General features: G+C 62.1%; 1 protein-coding gene across 3 annotated transcripts in view; it reads left to right on the plus strand.

Annotated features, from left to right (window-relative positions):
• Nucleotides 1–22,343, plus strand: part of SPSB1 (splA/ryanodine receptor domain and SOCS box containing 1) — a 57,635-nt gene that overhangs the window by 19,946 nt on the left and 15,346 nt on the right. Inside the window, exon 1 of one of the 3 annotated variants that reach the window (XM_045859007.1) lies at nucleotides 12,937–13,109. The exons of the other annotated variants lie outside the window; for them this stretch is intronic. The gene's annotated coding sequence lies outside the window, so the exon portion shown is untranslated. Of the gene's footprint in view, nucleotides 1–12,936; nucleotides 13,110–22,343 lie in introns of those variants that run through there. 3 annotated transcript variants of the gene reach the window in all.

Below are 22,343 nucleotides of genomic sequence, written 5' to 3' on the forward strand. Positions count from 1 at the left end.
CTGCCTCCCACACTCACGGGTTTTCAACGGAGTCTCGATGGCGAGTCCCCCCGGCGTGTGTTGTCAAGTAGGATTCAACAGCTCTGGCCTGCAGGCTGACGGGGGGCGGGGGGGGTGGGGGGTCGGAGTGCGGCCCGGTGTGCCGAGGGTTCCTCAGAGCCGTATGAGAAACAGCACGTGTGCTGGGGAGACGTCGTGGGCTTACGGGGTCCTGAGCTGGGAGGCCGGAAACAAATCTGGGTCCACCAGGCTGAAAATTGGCAGAACATTCTGGAGGGTCGGGAGAGCCAGTGCAAGGTGGCGAGTGGTGGAGTACGCTGGGCCCCGCCGTGGCCACCCTGATGGCCCGCGGGGGGCCGGGGTGCAGCGGAGGGCCCCGCGATGGAGGGGAGCGCCTGCCGGACATCCAGACACCTCGGCCCACCGGCCCCCTTCCCTTTGTTGTCTGGCTGCGTCAGACGTCTGGCCTCGCAGGGAGGTTCCTGAACGGGCCCTGGAAAGAGGTCACTCCCTTCCCGTGCCGGTGGCACTGACCGACATGTGACCTTCCCCGTGGTGACAGTGTCTGGCCGTCACTCTTTGATGCTGACTGTGGCGGGGCAGTCGGTGTCTGGCAGCAGGGCGGCCGCCCCTCCCCGGCTCTGGCCCTGCAGCGACTGGTCCTGCCCGCGGCCCCCCTTCCGCGTGCCATCTCGGAGCGGGGAAACCCACACTCCTGACCCTCCGTCTGAGCCTCCGACCTTCCCCCCTCCGTGGAGCGCCCTGGCTGGGCCGGCGGCGGCGTTGTCTGTCTGCATGGGACAGACTGGCCCAGCGCCGCCGAGGGGGGGCTGGCGGCGGCTGGACTTGGCCCCCCTCCGGCACCCCTCCCCAGATGTTTCTTCCACAGAATTGCTGGGGTTTTCCGTGTCTTCCCCGACTGGTTTTGGGGACCTGTCCCTTCAGGGCCTGTTGGCAGAGAGCACGGTGGATCTTGCAAGACGCTGCGTAGCTCGGGCATGGAGGCTGGCCCCCAAGGCCCACGCCGCCACCTCGGCGGTACCCGGAATGCAGTGCTGGGCCGTGTTGCCCCTCACCTGGGCCTGGAGCCCTGTCTGCAGTGGAGGGCTTCACTGGGGCCTCATCGTCAGGCTTCACGGAACCCACAGGCGCACGAAGCAGAGGAGGAAGGCCAGACCTGTCTTCCTCCAAGGGGGTGGTTTCTGGCTGCCCCCGTGTCTCAGGCGCCGAGAGCCCAAGCTGGGCAGAACCTGGGGAAGCGGCCCTTGCAGATCTCGAAGGCCTCCTGGGCCGCAGCGAGACGGTGTCCTGTGCACCCCCCCTTCACCCCCCGATGCCCCACAGCCGGGCTCCTGGGGAGCCGAGGAATCGGTTTCTGCCGAGGTGCTCGCAGACGGCAGGGGCCGCACCCCACAGGACTGCGGGCTCTTCCCTCCCTCCCTCCCTCCTTCCCTCCCTCTTAGGCCCTTGCCCCGGAGGCCGGTGGGACATCGGGGGACTTGCCCTGCAAGAAGAAGAGCCAGGAGACAGACTCCAGAGAGGGGGGTCCCATGCAGGCTGGTCACTAGTCTCCCCTGGGCCGCCTGGACTCAAGCTCCGAACCCCTTCTGGGGCATCCTGGTGGCTCCATTGGGTCCCAATCCCTGTTTGTTTTGGGGGTTGTTTTCCACCCCCATAAATTTTGTTCCTAGTTTTTTTAGGCCATCTCTTTTTTTGTGCGCCCAAGTAAAGGGACCCAAATCACACGTGGACGCTTTCCTCCACAAGTGGACACGCGTCTGACGCAGCTGCAACAGGCTGCAGGGGGCGGCGCTCGGTTCTTCTCTCCGCGGCAGGCAGGCGCGCAGTGGGGCTCCCGGTGACTCATCGCATCGGTGACTTGTACCCTGAGTCGCTGTTGTCACGTCGGTCACCCACCTCTACAGCAGGTCCCACTTCGATTCCACTGCTCAGCGCATAGTAGGTCCTCTGTGAGGTTTCAGTGGGAACATGGGCTGCATTCAGTGTGGGGTGCATGTCCCTTGCCGTCCTCCGTGGGGTCTCTTTGTGCCCGGCCTCGGAAGGGATGGCTGGGGGGGCTTGGGTCCTGGATACTGTGTGCTCCACAGGGAGCCCAGCCCAGACGGTGGGGACGGGCAGAGCCAAAACAAAGGCCCAGTTGTGCCCGGGGAAAAAACCCAAACCTGCGTTTCCCCGAGGCTGAAACTGCCTGTGCCCGGTCTCCTCGTTCCCATAAAGGGAACCTTGTGTGGCTCCCGACGGGGGGGAGGGGTGGGAGCGCCCAGGCTCTCCCTGGGAACAGGCCTGACCGCCCGGAGCCACAGCTCACAGTGATGATAACTCCTGTGCCCCTTGACCTCTCAGATAGAGCTGACACCCGGCCAGACGGTCATGTTTGGGACAAGTCTGCAGTGCGTGTCTCGGGGCCAGCATTGTCTGATCCAGACCAGACACATTGTTTCTTGGAAAACTGAGTGGGCGGGGCGTCAGGGAGGGGCTGTGATGGGAGGGGCCTCCCGGGCAGGTCCGTGCCAGGCGGGACCCCAGCGCTCAGCTCCCAGCCGCCGGTGGAGCCACCTCTGCTCCCACTGCTGACTCGGGGTTTTCCAGGAACAAGCAGCCAGCTGGGGGCGGGGGGAGGGAAGGGACTGGCTGTCCCCTGCTGTCTGGACACTGGCCGGCCTGACACACTAGGGACAGCCTGGGCTGTGTAGGAGTGGGCTCTGGCCACACTCGAGGACTGAGTTTTCAAGGAATGAGGGGCCCTGCAGACCTGGGAAAGCACCCACGGGTGTTAAGAGCACACAATGTGGAGGTGTCTAAGGGCTACCGCGGAGAGGTCAGGACAGCTGCCCAGAGGGAGCCCGAGCCCAGGGTCAGAGTCTCCCTGGGAAGGCGCCTGAGAAGGCAGCCAGGAGCTCCACGAGGGAGAAGCAGCAGGAGCAAAACAGCGAAGTCTTTGAAAGCCTGGCTGTGAGTCAGGCAGGACTTTTCCAGTTGTCGGGGACAGAAAGCCCCATCCAGACGGCCTTACCCGCGTGACGGGTATGCCAAGCCGCACGCAGCTGAAAAGGGGCTGCAGGCACAGCTGGATCAAGAGGCTCAAACTCTGGCATTGGCAATGGCCTCTTTCTCTATTTGAGCATCTGCTTTCCTTGCTCTGGCTTCCTCAGAAGGCCAGCGAAGTGGACGTCCAGGATGGGCTCTGACTGGCCGGCATTCTCACTGTCACGGGTGGGGCGGTACTGTGGACTGGGGTGTGTCCCCACTGCCCCCAGAGCCCAGAGACAGTAGGGCCACAGCCCGGGGCCGGGAGTGGGAAGGAAGGAGACCCCCGCATCAGGATCGAGGTACATCACCAGCTCAGGAGGAGCCAGGTGCGGCGAGGGCGGCCGGATACCGGCCCCCTCTTGTCAGGGATGGCGCACAGCCTTCCCCCGCGTTCGCGTGTCATGCCACGGAGGGCGGCGGTGGTGGGGGGTGGGGGGCGGGGGGCGAGGCCAGAAAGGCGGTCGGAACCAGGCCATAAAACACTTTCCTGTGCGCGGCGCGACCACCGTGTTCCCGGCCAGGGGCCCGGCCCTGCGTGGGGCTGCGCTCGACTCCGTGTTGGGAAGATCTCACAACGCGAGTCCAGGCGACTGTGAGGGCATGTGTGTGAAAGCTGGGGACAGTGACACAAGGTGGGAGGGGGGCTCAGCATCGATGAAGCAACAGGAGAGCCCAGGCTAGACTGCCTTTGCTCACTGGGAAGGCAGAGTAAAGGGGGCTTTGGGGACAGGCTCAGGGGGTCGGCCGGGGACAAACTGCCAGCTGCCCATGGCCTTGGAGTTTAGGAGACGAGTGCCTGTGAGGAAGAAGAGGGGGGAGGAGAGGGGCCTGGTCTCTGCTGACTGGTCAGCGCTGGGGCAGGGGGTCTTCAGTCATTGCAGCTGGTCCTGGCGTCTCCCACCTGCTTTTGAGGTTTCGCTGGGCCTGGGGCCGAAATGCAGCCGAGGCCTGGGTGTGGTCTCTGGGGAGGAAAGGCCACCCTGGGGGCGACGTCCTTGTTTTCCGAGTTTTCCCTGGTGACCCCCCCCCATCCCCTCCATGATCGTCTGCTCCTGGCTGCTCGGCCACTGCGTGCAGCCCTCTGCCTCAGTTTCCCTATCCCACTCACCCAGGAATAGTCCTAGCTTCTTACTGTCCTATCTCAGTTGTCCCTGAGGTGGCCCTGTGACACTGGCGCATAGTGGGCGCTCAGTAAGCCTGCTAGGGTCACCTGTGTGTTTCGTGAATGGCCACCGGACAGTTACAGGCAGCCACCATTGGGGGGGGGGGCTCTGGGTGGAGGCCGGTGGGGAGGGTGGGGACACTTGGGACCCCAGGACAGCTCGGCACAGAGCCTGGCACCTCCCCCACCCCCGCCACTCCCTCCTGCAAGGCCCTCGCGCTCCGAGATGCCCCGCTCCTTAGAGAGCCGTCTGGACACATTTGGGTGGCGGAGTCGTAGCCTGTCATTAGCTTGGCTCCCGGCATCCTCTCGCCGGTCTTATCCAGAGAGCTGCTCCGTGCACTTCCTCCTTCTCGCTAGGTTTGCGGCTGCCGAGCGGACGTGTTTCTAAAAGCAGCCGTCTGCCGTCTCCCGGGGAGCAGCCCGTCTGCCTTTTCACTTGGGTGGCCCTGCTTCCCAGGCTGGCCCTCGGCTCCCCGCGGTCGAACTTGTTTTCTCCATAAACATTCGAGGGGAGCTGTATTTGGGTCCTCCTGTCTGTGCCGACGCGTCTGGGGAAGCAGGGAAGATGCTAGGAGGAGTCTGGGGTCCGGGAGGTCACGGTCAGCCCCCGAGGGTGTGGCTGGGCGGGCCCTGGCCTTCGAGGAGGGGTCAGAGGGGTCAGGCGGCGTGCTGTCCTGCTCTCTGCGGGGCTGAGGTTACTCTTCCCCGCCTGCCTGGGCTGTGGGTGCGGGTGAGGTGCCTTGGGCAATGAGGCACCTCCCTGTGGTTAGTCCCAGCACCGCTCACGTCACTTGTCACTTTTCGGAGCCTGTCCCTCGGCCCCGGGCTGTGGGGCCACCAGACTTCACCTGTGCAGCACCCAGGGCCGCCCGACGGGCCCACAGGAAGTCGGGGGGTGGTGCCCGAGCGGCTGCCCCAAACCACCCCTCGAACAGGGTAGCCACGGGCCACCGAATGGCTGGGAAGGCGAGCTGGCCCCTTGATCCCCTGCCCCGGGGCACTGGCCGCCCGAGGCCCCGTGTTCTCCCGGGTGGGCGGGCTGCCTGGGAGGACTGGAGGGAGGGCGGGAGGGCCCGGTGTGGGAACTGGGGGGGTGGCCTGAGACCCCCTGGACGGCACCCACTGGCCAGGGGCACCCTGCCCTCCTGCCCCCCCCCACCACCTCCAGCCGGTCCTCAGCCCTCTTCCCTCCCCCTCTCCTGGCAGAAGCCATCGCCCCGCCCACCATTTCCAAGGGCTTTCCCTCCGGACTGCCCTGCAGCCGTGCTGGTTTAATTTGAAAGACTATTGCTCTGACTCAAAACACAGAAATCCCCTGCATGGCTCTGATATCTGCTGCTGGGGAGGCAACTGGCGCCTTCTCTGGGGGGGGGGGGCGGGGGGACTTGGGGGCGTCCCTAATCCTTCCCTTCCTGCTTGCTGCCAGGTGGGGGTGGCTGCTGGGTCCCGAGCCCCCAGCCTCCCCCGGCTCCCAGAGTTTGCTGGGGCCTTGCTCAGGGCAGGGCACTGGGAGGGCTCCTGGCCTTTATCAGCTCCCCTGCCGGTCACCGGAGAAGAGACGGGCACGGTGCCCCTGTCTGGGGTATGTTTCCAAGATGCGGGGGCTGCTGCACAATGTAGGACTTTTGGGGGTACCTGTTGGAAAGTTTGCTCACTGGGTGCGTAATCAGAAAAGGCCGTCAGCGGCCGTCAGCGAGGCTGTGGTTTGTGAAGGAAGGGGGCATCGCGGGGGTCCAGGGAAGTGCGGGGGTGAGCGGGGTGCAGGTGTGGCAGAAGGCGGGTTTGGGCGTGGGTGGACCGACCCCAGGATCCTGACACCCCCCGTGCTTTGGGCACGACATGTCACCCAGTGCCCGTGGGCATGGGGGCCTGAGCCTGGTGAACGAGTTCTGGGGAGTTTGGGAGAGGGGTTTGGCCGTGTTTCTTCAGGAATTGACAAAACTTTCTAAGGTTTAGAACCAAGGTCAGCCAACTCCAAGGGCCAGAGAGCACACGTTTAGGCTTCCCGGCCCATATGACCTCCGTGGCGACAACTTGACTGCTGGTAGAGCCAGCGAGTGAGAATGCCAGAGACACTCATTGACCAACAAGGCAGGGCTGAGTGCCAATAAAACTTTATTGACAAAAACAGGCAGAGGGCTGGATTTGCACGTGGGTCATGGATCACCAACCCCTGGTCTAGATTCAGAGGATGGGCCCCACAGGGCTCAGAGCTGGCCAAGTTTACCCACCAGAAACCAAGCCCCTCACCCCAGGGGCTCATGAATGCGTGTGCCAGTCAGACCTACTCTTGGGGGTCTCGGGGACACGGTGTGGCCCTCGCAGAGCGTTTGCACAGCTGGAGCGGGTAAACAGCCCCGCACATCACAGTGTAGCGCATGCAGCTGCACCTCCTTAAGAACCAGGTGAGCGGGGCCGTGGGAAGAGGCAGGGCCCGGCCCGGCCTAGAATCGGGAAGCAGCAGAGCTGCAAGGGAATTGGGGCCCTCCACGCCCGTGTCCCCCGGGAGGTGGGGCGATGGGCTGTGAGGAGCACGGCCCCCTCTCTCCCCGCGTGGGGACCACCAGAGTCACACAGAACTTGCGGAGCCTGGTCCTTCAGGACTTCTCAGGGCCATGGGGGTGCTGGTGGGTGCTGGGACTGTCTGGGAGGGGAGTTATTGTCCCAAACTCGGGGGCTTTCCGGTGCGTCGGAACCTGTCCGGACCTCTTTGGGGAAGGGCCCATCTCCTTCGGCCCTTCATTTCCTGGACGTGGGAACCGAGGGCCCAGGGACGCCGAGCGCCCTGCCCGGGGCGGGTGACCGTGTTGGGACAGTCACAGCTAAGCGCTTCCCGCCTGGCTGGGCAGACCCCTGGCGTTGAGCTGCCCCTGCCCAGCCTGTCCTGATGCGAGGTCACAGCCATGGGTGCTCTGGGCTGCGCTCCTGGTCACCCGGAGCCGATGTCGTCCCAGGGGTCATGGCCAACGCTGTGACCTTAGAAGTTCACTCTGCCTCAAAGTTTCTGGCTGACATTTGGCAGGAAACATTCTTGCCGTGGGGGCTGTCCTTGTACCGCACGATGTTTAGTGGCACCCTGGCCTCCAGACGCCACCAGCACCCCCGCCCTCATTTCTGACCACCCGGCCCTGGCCAAGTGTCCCCTGGGGGAGAAACCACCCCGCCCAGAGCCCCGGGCCTGTCCTCAGACAGCGGGCGTGGGGCCGCATCTGCTGGGATCCTCTGGTAAACGGCAGAAGGATTTCTCTGAGCTCTGACAGGGTCAGCAGCGTCCCCTGGGGGGCAGGGGGCAGGGGGGCAGGGGGGCAGGGGGCGGCGGGGAAGGCATCCCGAGCAGGTCACTGCAAGAGGCCTGGAGGTATGGAACCGTACCGGGGGCGGCGGCGGCGGCTCAGTTCTGCATTAAGGCCAGGTGCCCTCGGTTGAGGGGTCAGGGCGGGGAGCACAGTAGCGAGGAGGGGGAAGGCAAGACCCCAAATGGACGGAGGGTGTGTGTGCCCCAGTCAGAGGACCTCAGGCCAGGGCAGGAGGGGACCTTGCAGGGGGGAGTGATAGAATGTTCTGGAAAGGCGGTATGAGGCGGTGGGTGAGACAGGTGCAGAGGGCAGTGAGGGTGGAGAGTGTTTCGGAAGTTGCACTTGACATTCGGCCAGATGTCAGGGCCGGAGTCCAGGAAACGTCCCATATCTCGGCCTGGGACGGGTGGCCAGGAGCACCGTGGGCTTGGGTGTGGCCTTGTGCAGTGGCAGGGACGTGGGGGCCGTCTGTGGGCAGTGTCCCTCTACGGACATTTCATCCTCCAGACTTTGACGCTGGCAAGCTTCTGGAGTCTTTTCCGGGGTTCACTCCCTGAGTCTCTGAGGGAGGAACGTTCCCCAGGGTGACGGGCGGCAGGTCCCGCGGCCAGGAGCAGGTGGCCACACGTGTGTGCAGACAAAGAGGAAGCAGACGGTCTGCACGGGGCCCGCGCCACCATGGTGGGGACCCAGGACGTCCGCTCTCGCCGAAGGCCGTCAGGAACCTCGGGGTCTGAGGGCAGCAGGCAGACACTGAGGTTTGGCGTCCCGGTCCAACATGAGGTCATGGGAAGCAGGGGCTGTGGCTGCTGAGTCAGCCAGTCCGCTGTGGTTTGCTGTGGGGGCCGGTCTCACGGGGGTTCCGGAGGGTCTGCGTGGTTCTGGGCGACGGCCTCCAGGTGCATAGACAAGGCAAACCAGCGTGAGCATGTGGGGGGAGCCGAACGGGGGCATGGGGTGGGGGGCAGGAATAGCTGTTAGAGCAGGCGTAGGGTTCGAGAAAGCCTTTTTGGGGCCACGTGGGCCAACGCCAGTGTGAGAACAGCCTTTGGTGCCCGTCTTTGGACACGCCTGACAGCCAGGAGGAGGCCACTGATGGCATCAGAGCCCGGGCGTCCCCAGGGAGATCTCGCACATGTGGGCGCAAAGCAGAACAAGTGCACGTTCTGGGGGCTTTTTCCACCCGATGCTCCCAGGAGACACACTCGGTCTGAGTCAGCAATGTTCACAGTTGTCGGTGCGGCGTGGGAAAAATTTGGGGTCAGTTGCTTTCTGCAGGTAACATTTTCCGCAATGAAAAGAGCTGTACTGCTCCCGATGCCGTCACACGCCCGTCGTGAAGAGGCCACACGAGGCACGTGCGTGAGTGTCGACGGGGAGGGATCACCTGAGATCCTCAGGTGCCCGCGCCGACATCCAGACGCTGCCCTTGCCGTGCTGACGGGTCGCACACATCCGTGGCTTCACGTGTGCGCGGCTGGGGCACGGCTTCGTGTCCGCCAACCACCCCACCTGCCCTCTTCCCCTGCTGCCTCTCTCCCTCCCGTCCCAAACTGCTGTTAACCTGAAGCATGTCTTTCTGTTCCTTTTTTAAAAAAATTGTGGTGATACACGTAATGAGATTTACCATTCGTCTTAGTCATCCGGAGCCGCTGTGACAGAAGACCGTAGACAACAAGGTGGCTGCAACAGCAGGTACTTATTTCCCACAGTTCTGAAGGCTGGACAAGCCAAGGTCAAGGTGCCGGCGGACCTGCCGTCTGGGGAGGGTCCTGTCTGGTTCGCGCACAGCCATCTCGTTGTCTGTCCCCTGCCGGGAGAGCCGCGGTCTCTTTGGCGTTTGCTCTGGCAGTCCTGTGCCTGGGGGCTCCGGTCACCTCGCACCGGCGCCCCAAGGGCCAGGACTGCCAGTGCAGGACGCTCGGTGGGGCCGCAGGCGTCCAGGCCGTAACACCATCGTAGATCGTAGCAGTGGTGTTGAGCACAGTCACAGTGTCGTGCGGCCGCCGCCACCCCCTACCCCCCCGAACTTGTTTCATCTTGTAAAACTGAAACTGTCCCCATGAAACCCTAACTCTTCGTTTCCCTCTCCCCCTCAGCCCTCAGTAACCGCCTCTCTGCTTTCTGTCTCTGCACTTCTGACTGCTCGCGGTGTCTCGTGCGAGCGGGACCCTGCCACTCGCGTCTTTCCGTGGCTGGCTCATTGCGCTCGGCACAATGTCCTCCGGGTTCCTCCACCTTGTGGCGTGTGTCAGGCTGTCCTTGCTTTTCAAAGCCGAGTCACGTGCTGCTGTAAGAAGGGGCACATGCTGATCATCCGCTCACCTGTCACCGAGCATATGGGTTGCCTCTGGCTTTTGGCTGTTGTGAGCAAGCATCTGTCTGGGACCCTGCTTCCAACTCTTTTGGAAATATACCCAGCAGCGAGCGGCATTGCTGGGTCGTATAGTAGTTCCGTTTTTTGTTTTTGAGGACCCCAGCCACTGCCCCATTTTACATTCCCACCAGTAGTGCACGCACATGGGTTCAGTTTTCCTGCATCCTTGCCAGCACCTAGAATCGTCTAGGTTTCTTTTAAACATCAATCTTTTATCAAAGAGCGAGCCATCCCAGTAATTCCGTGCCTTCCGGCCTGCCCAGGCATGTAGACGTAGGCTTCTTGGGAGACACCCTTATTTTGTGAAAACGGGCTCCCCCTTCGTAATCTTCCCGCTCGCCTCAGCGAATGCACGTGGACATGCCCCAGCTCAGCTCCACTGCGGTCCTGCCTTTGCGTTTTCACCTGCTGCGTGAGAATTCACGGTGCAGAGAGACGCGTCCCAGTTGTGCACCCGACGGGCTTCCGCCGATGGCCATGCACCGGATTTGCAGAGGCAGGACGTGGCGGCGACGGAAAGTAATAAACACCCTGTCCTTAGTCCGGGTGCTTCCAGTGCTGTGGGCCCGAGCCCAGGAGCGGAATCACCGGGTGGGTCCCCAAACCTGCGTCAGCTCAGAGCCACGTGGGCACACGCTAGGTCTCCTCCCTGCCCGCAGCGGGTGCCATCTCTGCATGGAAACGGCTTTACTGCTCCCGGTGCCGTCACACGCCCGTCTCGAAGAAGCCGCACGAGGCACGTGCGTGAGTGTCGACGGGGAGGGATCACCTGAGATCCTCAGGTGCCAGGGATGTAGGAATGCAGGGGTGCAAGGGATAGCTGATTGTCACTGGGTTTTGTGTTCGTTTCCTGCGGAGGTTGGGCATCTTTTCGTTTGCCGACTTTTCCTCCGAACTGCCCGTTTGAGTCCTCTGGCCGTTGGGTGATTGCGCAATAAAAGGACCAGCAGCAACGGGAACACACTGTTGACAGCTGTTCATTTTAGGTGTTGAAAATAGGAGTCTCTTTCGTGCCTTTTTGAATTTCAGCTTTTTAAAACGGAAAAGTGTGTCTTAGGGAGAGCGTTTTAGGGAGATGGGTTGAGGTCCGAGAGATGCTCTGGGCCGGTCGGACCGGCTGGGAATCGTGCAGCACTAGCCTCGTGGGTGATGAAGACCGAACAGCAAGGATGGGGACAGATTTGGGCGATTACGCAGGAATTCCTACCTTTGGCTGGTACGGTGAGAAGCCAATAGGAGCAGGAATCCAGGGAGGTGAGGGGATTGAGTCTGGGTGGCCCACCGGACATCACAAAGGTGTAGAGGCCGGGAGGGGGCCGTGTTTGAACCCGCGGGGGAGTGCTCGGTGTGCCCGGGGGGCAGGGCTGCCGTAAGCGTGATGCTGTCTGCAGTGGCTCAATGGACTGAGCACCGGCCTGCAGACCAACAGGTTCCCAGTTCGATTCCCAGTCAGGGCACATGCCCAGGTTGTGGGCCAGGTCCCCGGTCGGGGGTGTGCGAGAGATAACCGAGCGATGTTTCTCTCGCACATGGATGTTTCCCTCTCTCTCAAAATAAATAAATAAAATCTTAAACTAAGAGTGCTGCTGCTGGGCCGCTCTGCAGAGTGCAAGATTACCCAGCCATGGGGCCGTGCATCTGACGCTAATGCAGGATAATGCTGCACATAAGCTGTGGTTGGGAAGAAAGAAGACTGATGGTGGATGTGTCAAGTTCAAGAGGAAACGCTCCCCAGAGCCATGAGAGCAGAGGAACCCGTGGAGGGAGGGCCCCTCAAGAACAACATCTGTGTTTAGGGGCAGGAGGGAGAGCTGGCGAAGGAGCGGGGTGGGGAGCCTTGCAGAGCAGGGCGGGTAGCACTCCGGGGACCGAGTTTCAAGGTCACACAGAGAGAGGCCGGGAGCTTCAAGCGCGGTCGGGAAGTCAAGAAGATGCTTTTCTGCGCCGCCGTTCAATGTATCGATTAGGAGGTGGGGACCTCGGAAGAGTACTTTCCCTGAAGTGGCTGGGACGTGAAGTCAGCTCGCTGCGTTCTGCAGCCCGAGTGCGTGCAAGGTGCTGGAGGCCCCAGGAAGTGTGGGCGGCTGCAGGAGAGGGTGCTGGGTACACGGGGCGGCCTTGGCACCCGGGGCTCTGCGGCGCTGCACCCCGGTTTCTCGGCTCCTCACCGGCCAGCGTGGCTCGAGCTGCCCTCGTGGGCTGTGCTGGGCACCGGCCACCCCAGGTGTCCAAAGCCGGCCCGTCGGGTTCACGGGCTGCTGGGGGAATCCGCCAGACGCGGCCTTCCTCTTGAGAACTGCGGTCTCCCCGGTGCAGCAGCGTCTGTTCCCAGTGCAGCCCCGAGGGACCCGTGGAGACATGAGTCATTTCCTGGACAGCGACCTGTCCCAGCGCCTTAGCCATTTTGGGCTTGGCCTTTCATACACGTACCTTCTTTTTCAAGGCCGCTTCTATTTCCTGCCAGTCTCCTCGTCAGGTCTGTGAGGGCCCAGAGGCCTCAGGAGCCCGGGAGCCCAGTGAAGGGTGACGTTCTGCCTCTGCGTGGGCCGGCTTGCCGCTCCGTGTGTGGGCAAGCTGGGCCGCCAGCCAGCTGGAAGATGCGGGTGGGTCCCGTCCGGGGACGGCTGGCCAGGCCCCGGAGCACCGTTCCAGTGGCCCCAGGGTAGAGGGGGACCCCCTTTCTTCACGGAATTTTTCTGAGCCTCAGGTTTTTCTCTTTTCTTTTCATAGGAAATAAAGCCTTTTTTCATTGTGGCAAGATCCACCTAACGTGAAAATTTACCATTGTAACCATCTTTAAGTCTCTGCTTCAGGGGCCTAAGCAGTCACGGGGCTGTACAGCCACGCATGCCTCCGTCCCCCGTGAAGCACTAACTCGCCATTGCTGCTGCTGGCCCCCCACTGCCCACTCTCTGCCTCTGTGACTGTGACCCCCGTAGCAGCCTCCAGTGAGTGGACCCCTGCAGCGGCTGTCCTCTCGTGACGGACACGTTTCCCTTCACACGCGTCCTCAGGGTTCACCCGTGTTGCAGCCCGTGTCAGAACATCCTTCTCGTCTCAGACCAAATGACACCGTTGTGCGGATCGGCTGCCCGCCGCTTGTCTGTTCGTTCATCCATCAGCGGGCGCTCGGGCTGCTTCCACCTTCTGGTGATTACGGATCACGCCGCCGCTGCTGTGCACACCTGTCTGTGCAAGACCTTGCTTCCAGCTCTTTCCGGTTCGTACGCCCGGAAGCGGGAGGGCGGGAACCTACGGTACTTCTGCCTTTAATTGTTGGAGGGTTTGCCATACTGTCCACCCAGCAGCTGCCCCATTTCACAGACAAAGCGTTTGTATTAGGTGACCTTGAAGGCGCCTCCGTGCTTTGAAAGAAAGCGGTGGTCCTCCGGCCCCGTGGTCGGTGGCCGGAAGGGGGTCATCACAGGGCACAGTGGGGATGACAGCCAGCATCTAACGCACCGACACGTGTCAAGGGCAAAGCGTCCTGAGTGCCCCCACGTAGTCAGGGCTTTGTAAGCAGCCAGTGTCGCTTAGGGCCTACTGTGTGCTGGGACCTGTTCGCCTCTTCGTGGACATTCATTGTTGCCTAGGATTCTCCCCGCATGTCTACAGAGTCAGGACTATGGTTCTTGCTTCTGCAGGAGGAACTAACAGTGTTTTCGGGCTGTCGGTTCCCAGTGGCGTTTCTTGTGTTGTGAACACACTTCCCATCTTCTCCTTATCTAAAGGAAATTTTCTAGTTCTTTCCTCTCGGTTCTTAACCTACCTCCCCCAAATGAAAGACCAGAGGGAGGCGGGGAGCATCCAAGGAAGCGTTTGGGGCGTGGGGACAGGAGGCCACCCCCTCGGCCACAGTCCCCTTCCCTCGAGACCATGAAGGGGCGTCTGCCGTGCGTTTGTGGAGCCATTGCCCCTCGTCCCTCCGGCACCTGCCATTAGGCCACGCGAGTGCAGCTGCTCTGTGGAAAGAGGGGACATCGGCTCTTCATCCAGAGTGCTCCTGGCTCTGCAGGGAAACCTGGGGACAGGGCTGTGGGGCTCACGTGCCCGAGTCCTGACTCCCTGTCATGGCCCTTGAAGGCCTTGGCCATCTGGCTCCAGACTCTGTCCCCTGCCCTGTCTCTCTCCCTAATTATTGACCGCCCTCCACTGCCCAAGTACCCCTCCCCAGCGCTGACGGCCGGGCGTCTCTCCTGCCCCCGCCTCCTCCCTCCGCGCATCTCTGCTTCTGAGATCCCAGCCCCTGGTAAGGGTCCCCGAGGGGCACGTCCTCTGCCCGCACCCTGCCCGGCCTGCGCCTCTCCCTGTCCCCCACCCACCCAGCCTCTGCCATGCTGGGCAGGCCGTCCCGTTTGCCGAACAGGTCCCTGGTGGTTAAAAACGGGCAAGGCTGTGTTGGGAGGCTTTTTTTTTTTTTTAATGGAGAACACCTCTGAGCAACTTCTCCCCGGCTGGGCTCTTGCTGTGGGTGAGCGGCCAGGGTTGCCATGCTCAGGGGGTGGTCTTCAAAGGGGAGAAGGGGGAGGGGAGCTCTAAGGAGGGCCATCGCGTGGTCTAGTGATTCTTGGCCCTTCCACTCCTCCTCCAAGGTCAAGGTCCACACCTGCAAGTCTGGAAGAAACACCTCCATTGAGTCAAATTTGAGGGGCGAGGGGGCCTTCGAGGGGGCCTTTCTGGCCGTTTCTGTCTGGTGGTTCTAAAAATACTCCATTCCATTCCCAGCACGGCAGAGTCAGGGTCTGAGACCACCTCTGGTTAGAACTCCTGCAGTTCAGCCCCCAGGCCCTGAGGAACAGCTGTGTGAGGCGTGGTAGGATGGGGTGCGGCCGTGGCCCCCCCGCGTCCCTCTGAGACAAGCAGGGGTCTGGGAGGTTGTCCCCTGATTCTCAGGTGAGCCAGGCCTTTGCTCCTAATGGACCTGATTTGTTTTTTAAAGAAGGAGGCCCCTTCAGGTGCCCACCTCACCCAACGGAGCTGCCACGGCTGCTCCTCCCCAGGCGGGTCCCTGGCACCACCAGCCGCTCTCCAGCCCTGGAGCCGACGGGCCTGCCTGCCCAGGGAGGCTGTCGACTTGTTTTATCGTCAGACCTCCCTGTGTGGGAACGGGAAACCCTCTTCGAAGGGTGGGAGAGCAGGGCGAGGGTGGGAGAGCAGGGCGAGGCCAGGGGCAGGCAGAGGGGCCCCCCACCTCCTGCCCTGCACCCTGGCCCCGGCCGCGAGCACGGGCCTTCCCGATCTGGATGCTCCGGCCACCTGGCGCCCCAGCTGACACTTGTTGAGGCTGTGGGGCCCCCACCCTGCCACCTCCCATCCCTGCTGCTTCCCTGCCAGCCTCACGCTGCATTTCTGTCTCTGTCCGTTTCCCTCTCTCTGCATCTCTTTCTCTGTCTCTCTGTGTCTCTGTCGTCTCTGTGGGTTTTTCTCTCTCTCTGTCTCTCTCTTTGTGTGTGTGTGTGTGCGTGTGTGCACCTCTCTCTGTCCCCTGGGAGGCCCTGGAAGCCAGGGCGGACTCTTCTAGCCCGGGGCCGGCCTGACTTCATCAGGACTGGGGGGTCTTGAACCTGTATGCCTTGTGGGGTGAGGTGGGGGTACCTCAAGAGGGTGAGACAGGTGTTCTGGTGGCTCCTCCTGTTTGTTGGGGGTTTGTACCGGCTGCCACATTCCCCAGCCAAGGGCAGTAGTCTGTCCCCAGAAAAGGCTGACGAGGGGGAGGGCCACATGCCCCACTGCCACCTGGGAAGCCGGGGTGGTGTCGCCGGGCTCTTCCTCTGCCCTGTTCGGCTCAGGGCCCCCTCTGTTCTCTGCTCATAGAGACCTGGGACCCAGCCGGGGCCCGGGGGGCCATGGGCTTCCCCCGAGTGGGGGGCACCCTGTTCCCCGGGAGGAGGTGTGTCACTGTGTCGGGGTCTGCCAGGAGACAGTGGGGGTCAGTGGCCAGGCTGTGCCCCGGGGTGGGGGGGTCATGGTCCTGGCAGTCACCCACCAGCACCATCTGGAACCCGGTGAGCAGGGCATCTTACGTTTGCTGGCGGGTTTTCTGTTCGTTTTGTGACAAGTGGCTTGGGGACGAGCAGGCCGGCTGTTGATGGAAAGGGGTCTCGCAGGAGGCTCAGGGCACAGCGCGCCCCCTGGGTCCGCCCTGCAGGCTGGGCTGGGCTCCACAGGGATGGCCCCCGTCCACCTGTCCACCTGCCAGGGGCCCACCTGTCCTTTTGAAAATGTGACTTAATGGCCATACCGATGGGTGCAGTGTTCTGCCCTGCTTCTGCGTGGGCCCGGCCTTGTCTGTGCCTTCTAGCCTCGCTCCTCTCAGCGTCCCCGAGTGGGGCAGAGGGAGGGCCCCTGGGTCCCGGGACTGCAGTGGCAGCGGCAGGAGGAAGGGCTCGGGTCGCCAAAAGCCTCCCCTCGGCCTGCAGCCTGCCTGCTGGAGGGCTTTGCAGAACTGGCCGCTTACCTTGTCATTGTTCCCAGCAGCGAGGAGCCGGCCCGAGGAGCAGGAGCGGCTCCAGGGTTTGTTTGGCCTTCTGTGTTGTCCGGGCTGGTGGTAACCAAGGGCCGCTTCCCCTTGGTGACGGAGGAGCTGTGCAGGCCAGGGCTGAGCCGGCCCCAGTGAGGGAGGTCAGGGGACCCAGCGGGGCCCGGCAGCCAGCAGATTGGACGCCAGGTGCTGCCTTCCTCCTCTCAGAACACCCCCCCCACCCCCTGTCTGAGGACTTAGGGCTTCTCTCCTGGCACTTCCCCCAGCCACCGGCCCGGAACATTCCAGAACTCCAGATCCCCGGTAGGTGTCTGGGAGACTGGGAGGCTCCTGGCCGGCGGGCCGTGGGGGGTGGGTTTCAGGCGGGGCCGTGGACCTCAGCCAAGAGGTGACCTGCATGCAGCCACGGATGGCCTTCTAGATTCTGGTGAGACCCAGGGTGCTGGAGTAATTCGGGGGAGCTCTGGGGGGCGGAGGAGCTGCGCTGAGAAGGAGCCGCGCTGAGAAGGAGCCTCTGTCATGGACCAGGGAAGGGGCTGTGGCCAAGAGGACCAGGACAGGTCCTGGATGGATGGGGGGCCGGTCGGGTGGGGTCGCTGAAGTGAAGTGACAGGTGCGGCCACGAGAAAGCTTGAGGCTCCTGGGAACGGCAAGGCTGGCCGCGGCCGAGGGGGCGCTGGGAGGGGTCCCCACACCTGGGCCTGTGGTCTTAGCTGCCCTTGGCTGGGACGGAGCAGGCCTGCCTTGACATTGAGGAGTGCGGGTCGCAGCCTCTGCTCCCCATTCCGCCTGTGAAGGTGTCATGGCTTTGTTTCACGGGAAAGTCCGGCTTGCAGAGGAAGCCCCTCTGCGGTAGGCACGGCCTGCCTGGTGTCACGGCGCAGCCCTGCAGAGGCGGGTGCGGGAAGCGTGCGTTTGTAGGCCCTGTGTGTCCCCAGGACCCGGCGTCGGGGGGACCCGGTGTCGGGGGGACCCGGTCTGGCTCGAACGGCCGGTCCTGGGCAAGGAGGCGCCTTCTTCTGTGCTGCCATCCTGGACCAGCCCATTAAACAGAGACCAGTCCGGTTTCCTTATTTCCCACCTACCCTTACTTCCTTTCGTGTTCTTCGAAGTGACCAGTGGGACAGAACCGCTCCAGATCCAAGTTGCTTTCCTGAGAAACTTCTCAGCCACCTCGCCTCGGAGCGCACAGAGCCGTGGCAGCCCCCTCCCCGCCTGGGACCCACAGACCCACCGCCGCAGCCGCCACCCCTTCCTGGGGCAGGCGCGAGGGCGGGGGGCACGCGGGAGGCAAAACCGCTGCTGTGGAGGGCTTCCCGTGGGGTGTCTCTGTCGCCGTTAACAAGCTTGAGATGGGGAGCGCCAGGGACACACTTGTTCTTTGCAGAGGTCGCTGCGTGTGGGCTGGGGAACGGGTGTCTGGGTGTGCATGGCCGCGGTCCGCCGAGGAGGGGGCAGAGAGCTCCTTCACGAGGACCCGGCCCCTGCCCCCCACTTCCTCCCCCTCCCCCTCAGACCACTGAACGGGGGCACGTCGCCGGCGCTGGCTCTCTGTGAAGGGCTGAGTTTTCCGTGGGCTTCTCATTTAACCCTAAAGCCAACAGGCAAGGCAGGCAGTCATCGCCCCCACGTGCCTGGAAGAGCAGCCTGGGGCTCAGAGAAGTTGGAGGACTTGCCCAGGGTCGCTCGGCTTGTGACGTGTACGCCCTGGTAGGCCCCTAACGAGCCGCCCTCGATCGACCCTGTCCCGGTTCCGAGAAGTCTTGGGCAGAGGCAGCGGGGCTGCTCAGATGAGGATCCCAAGGGGTGCCCTGGGCCCTGGGGGGGTCAGGAGAGCTCACCCACACTTTGCAGGCTCAGGAGCTGGATTTCCTCCCAGGGCACCCGGCGTTGATGCCGTGGGGCGACATCTGCCAGACCCGCCAGGGACGGGCATGCAAACCTGGGGGCCCCGGTCGCGCTCAGTACGAGGCAGGGCAGTCGGGCGTGCTGAGGGTGTGGGTCCGCCTCTTAAAGCAGCACGTAGGAGGCACCGAGACAGAGTCAGGGGACTGGCAAGTGGCGCTCGTGACTTGTGCCTCTAGCTCTGTGGCCCGATATCTCTGTTGTCACCACAGGGGCAGACCTAACGAGAGCTGGGGTCCTCAGGCCCATGGATCAGGCCCCCATCCTTGTGGATCCTGGCTTTCCACCACCCCCCAGTCCTAGGTGCACCCCAGCACTGACTCCCTAGCTGGTCACGCCTGTTCTCGACACAGCGACCTAGAGGGATTCTGTTGGCACAGAAGTCAGACTGCATCAGAGCCCTCCTGTTCAGAGCCCTCAGCTGGTTTCTCGTCGCACTGTAGACAAAATCCAACCCTTCCTGGCCCCCGGCACCTGGTGCGCCCGCCCTCATCCTGTCCCGCCCCCCCCGCCCCCCCCCACAGCCTCTCCGTCCTCCATGCGTCCACCTCAGGGCATTTGCACGTCCTATTCCTCCTGCCCAGGACGCTCCTCTCCTCCAACAGCCCCATGCTTTTCCCCCGCCCTTCATCCGGGTCTCTGTTCACACATCCCGGCATCGGAGAAGCCTCCCCTTGCCCTCCACCCCCATCACTTGCTTTGCCCTCACTACGTGGCCTCGTTTTTCTTGAACACTTTACCACCTGAGCCTGTATTAGCCATTCACTCATTCAGTGCTCGTTTACTGAGCCCCTGCTCTGTTCCAGGTACTGTTCCAGGCTCTGGGGCCGCCACAGTGGACTCACCAGATAAAAGCCTCTGCCCCGGAAGCTTGTGTTAATTGTTTGGATGGTTATCTGTGTCCCACCAGCCCACAGGCCCCAGGAGGGCAACACATTCTACCTGGGTGTGTGTGATAGGCACCTGGCAGACGTCTGTGGACTGATTTACATCCCTGAGTTGCATTCGGACCCAGGTGTTTCTTAAGCGCTTATCAGACCACTTCTCAGGTGGGATCACTTCCGCAGGTGACCCCCCCCTTGCCGATTTTGTCAGTTCCTACCGGTTTCCGCTGGAGGAGGTGCCTTCTGCGAGTGCCGGTGGGGTGTGTGGGGCCTGCAGTTCGGAGCCGTGGCTCTGTTGAGATATTCAGGGGCTAAGGAACAGAGAAGGGGCCTTGGGAAGCCCATGCTAGCCCCCTGGGGCCCCGCAGGTGCTTGTGGGGTGGGTGAGCAGGCGCCTGGGATTTGTCGGGTGTCTGTTATAGACACGTCTGGCAGGGAGTCTGCCAGAAGGGGCCTGTGGGAGTTGGCGGCACCAGGCGCGAGAAGCATGGGTCGCTCTGGGTCCATGAGGCGCGATCTCGGTGAGAACACAGAAACCCAACCCCGTTAGACAGGTTTCCACGCGGCAACAGGTGCAGGCAAAACGTGCATTAGCCTGGCCCAAGCCCCACGCCGTGGCATCACCGGTGACAGAAAGCCCCAGGCGTCATGGGCAGAGGGACCAGCGGGACCTGAAGGCTCTGATGGCTTCCTGACAGCACCAGGTGGGGCCTTTGCTTTTGGGGGCGGGCGCCCTCGGGGTGTTGACCTGCTCTGCGGACAAGCAGGGCCTGGGAATCCCAGCCCCCCTTGTTCCCGGAGTGGGGAGTGTGCATACACATGATGCACCATGACAGAGGTTCTTCCATGTCCACATGCTCTGGCCCGTGGCCCTGGTGCGTGTCAGCCGGCCCCTCCTAGACCACATTTTGGGTGCAGGCGCGGAGATGCAGGCACGCATTCCGGATTCCTCCAGAGAAATGCGATCTACAGGTGCCGTCTCAAGGCCGCGGGGCTGCCAAACCACAGCTCTGCACTTTTCTCCTGCAGGAAGGGGAAGGGGGCGGGGGCGGGGAGCTGACGCAGCTCTGGAAGGCTTTCTCCGCACATACGAACCTCGTTAGCCGGTCCCTGCGTGTAACCCTGCTGACAGGCCCGCCGCCACCGCCCTCCCGGTCCTGGCGACCTTGGGGCCTCCCTCTGCACGGCGGCCCCTTCCCACCGCACCTCCTGCCAGGCAGGGTTTGCAAAGATGGACATTTTTCACTTATTTGTGATTTTTTTACTGGTTGGGGTGAAATTCACAGAAGGTAGCACGAACCTCTTTAAAGAGTGCAGTTCAGGGGCATTTAGTAGTCACAATGCTGTGCGGCCGCCGCCTCTATCGAGTTCCAGAACATTCCCCCCAGAAGAGGCCCAGACCCCATCAGCACTCACGCACCGTTTCGTGGCCCCTCCCCCACCCTTGATTCCTGGCAACCACTCAGCTGCTTCCTATCGCCATGGATTTACCTACTCTGGTTATTTCATCTAAATAATACAACGTGGCCTTTTCTATCTGGCCTTTTTTTAATATAATAAATTTTTTTATAACTTTAAAAAAATATTTTATTTATTTATTTTTAGAGAGGGAAGGGAGGGAGAAAGTGAGAGAGAGAGAAACATCAATGTGCAGTTGCTGGGGGCCATGGCCTGCAACCCAGGCATGTGCCCTGACTGGGAATCGAACCTGGGACACTTTGGTTCGCAGCCCACGCTCAATCCACTGAGCCACGCCAGCCAGGGCTCTATCTGGCCCTTTTCACTCGGCAGCAAGTCTCTGAGATCCGCCTGCACTGTTGCGTGCGTCAGCTCTTCACTCCTCTTCGTGGCTGAATCATGTTCCCCCGTACGTGGGTTCCGCAGTTGGTTTATCCAATCGTGCATGCGTTGACGGACATTTAAGTTCATTCATGTGTGTTTTCTGCAACAATAGTAACATGATAGTAAGGAGATCTGAAAGAAAAGGAAACTCAAGCTCATCACTCTAAACACAGACATTTTCATTTTTCCAGTCCCTTTTCATCTCTTTCCCTGAGTGTGCCTGTATAAAGTTTCTCTAGATTTTACCCTGGGGGCAGATACAGTTGTGTCCTTCGGTTCGTTTGACGCAGCCAACCTGTTCGTCCCGAGTACAGGGACCCTTCCGGCCAGCCCCTTCAGGGGCTGCGTCCCAGTCCACAGACGTGCCAGCGGGGAGGCGGGGGGGGGGCCTCTCCCTGTGTCCTTGCTGCGCCCCCCGTGGGACCAGCTGGTGCCACGGGAACCTGGCACCCAAACCCTTCTGCTTGCCTAGAAGTTCAGGATCATTTATTTGCTACCTTTGGACCTGCCGAGGCCACCCCTTGCCAAGCTGGCAGCCCAGGTGTGCGGGACGGTCGAGGTCGACTGGGTGGGAGGGGAGGGGCGGCCGCATGGGAGAGGGAGCTTCCTGCAGGCCCGGTGGCTTCCGGATCCGAGTCCTCTCCGTGCCGACTGGCCCCGGAGGCCAGGGGTTCACCTCGCCCTTGGCGTCCCGTCCAGTTCTGAAAAACCCCGCAGGGAGTGGCGATCAGGTTGCACTAGGAGACACACTGCCCAAGTCCTCTTAGAACCCTTTCCAAGTTCACTGGCTGCGGTCTGTTCCAGGCCCAGTGGACACACCTGCAGTCCAACTGGCCGTGCAGAAGCTCCTGAACGCCGTCAGCCCGCCACGGTCGGTTCGAAGACCGGGAAGCCTGAGGGTGGGTCGCCTGGACATGCGATTTCTTCTGTTAAAAATGGACAGTGGGGCGCAGGAGCGGGGTGTTGCTGAGGTCCAAGATTTTAAGGGGGAGGAGAGGAGAGGTGGCCATGAACTACACAAAAAGAAACTACGCCAGGGCCATCTCGTTATGGAGAACTTCTTAACTCCACGCCATTACCGTCCAACAAGCCAGGTGTCCGTCTGTAAGGGAAAGTTCCAGAAACCCTGATGATGGGATGTTGTGCGTGGAACCGACCCAGGCGCTGAGGTGTCACCACCCGCGGAAAGCAGGCCGGGGAGTATTTTGTGGGGCGGATCCTTTGCTGTGTCTGCCGGTGTCCACGCACCCGAGTGGAAGTGCAGATACTTCCGTCTATACTTCTTCCATTTCTGGATCGAGCTTTTACAGGAGCATATATAACTTGTGAAATATTTCAAATC

Source organism: Phyllostomus hastatus, unplaced genomic scaffold (genome assembly GCF_019186645.2).
Source record: "Phyllostomus hastatus isolate PE091 unplaced genomic scaffold, TTU_PhHast_1.1 phas_scaffold_182, whole genome shotgun sequence".
In the NCBI taxonomy this organism is placed as follows: domain Eukaryota; kingdom Metazoa; phylum Chordata; class Mammalia; order Chiroptera; family Phyllostomidae; genus Phyllostomus; species Phyllostomus hastatus.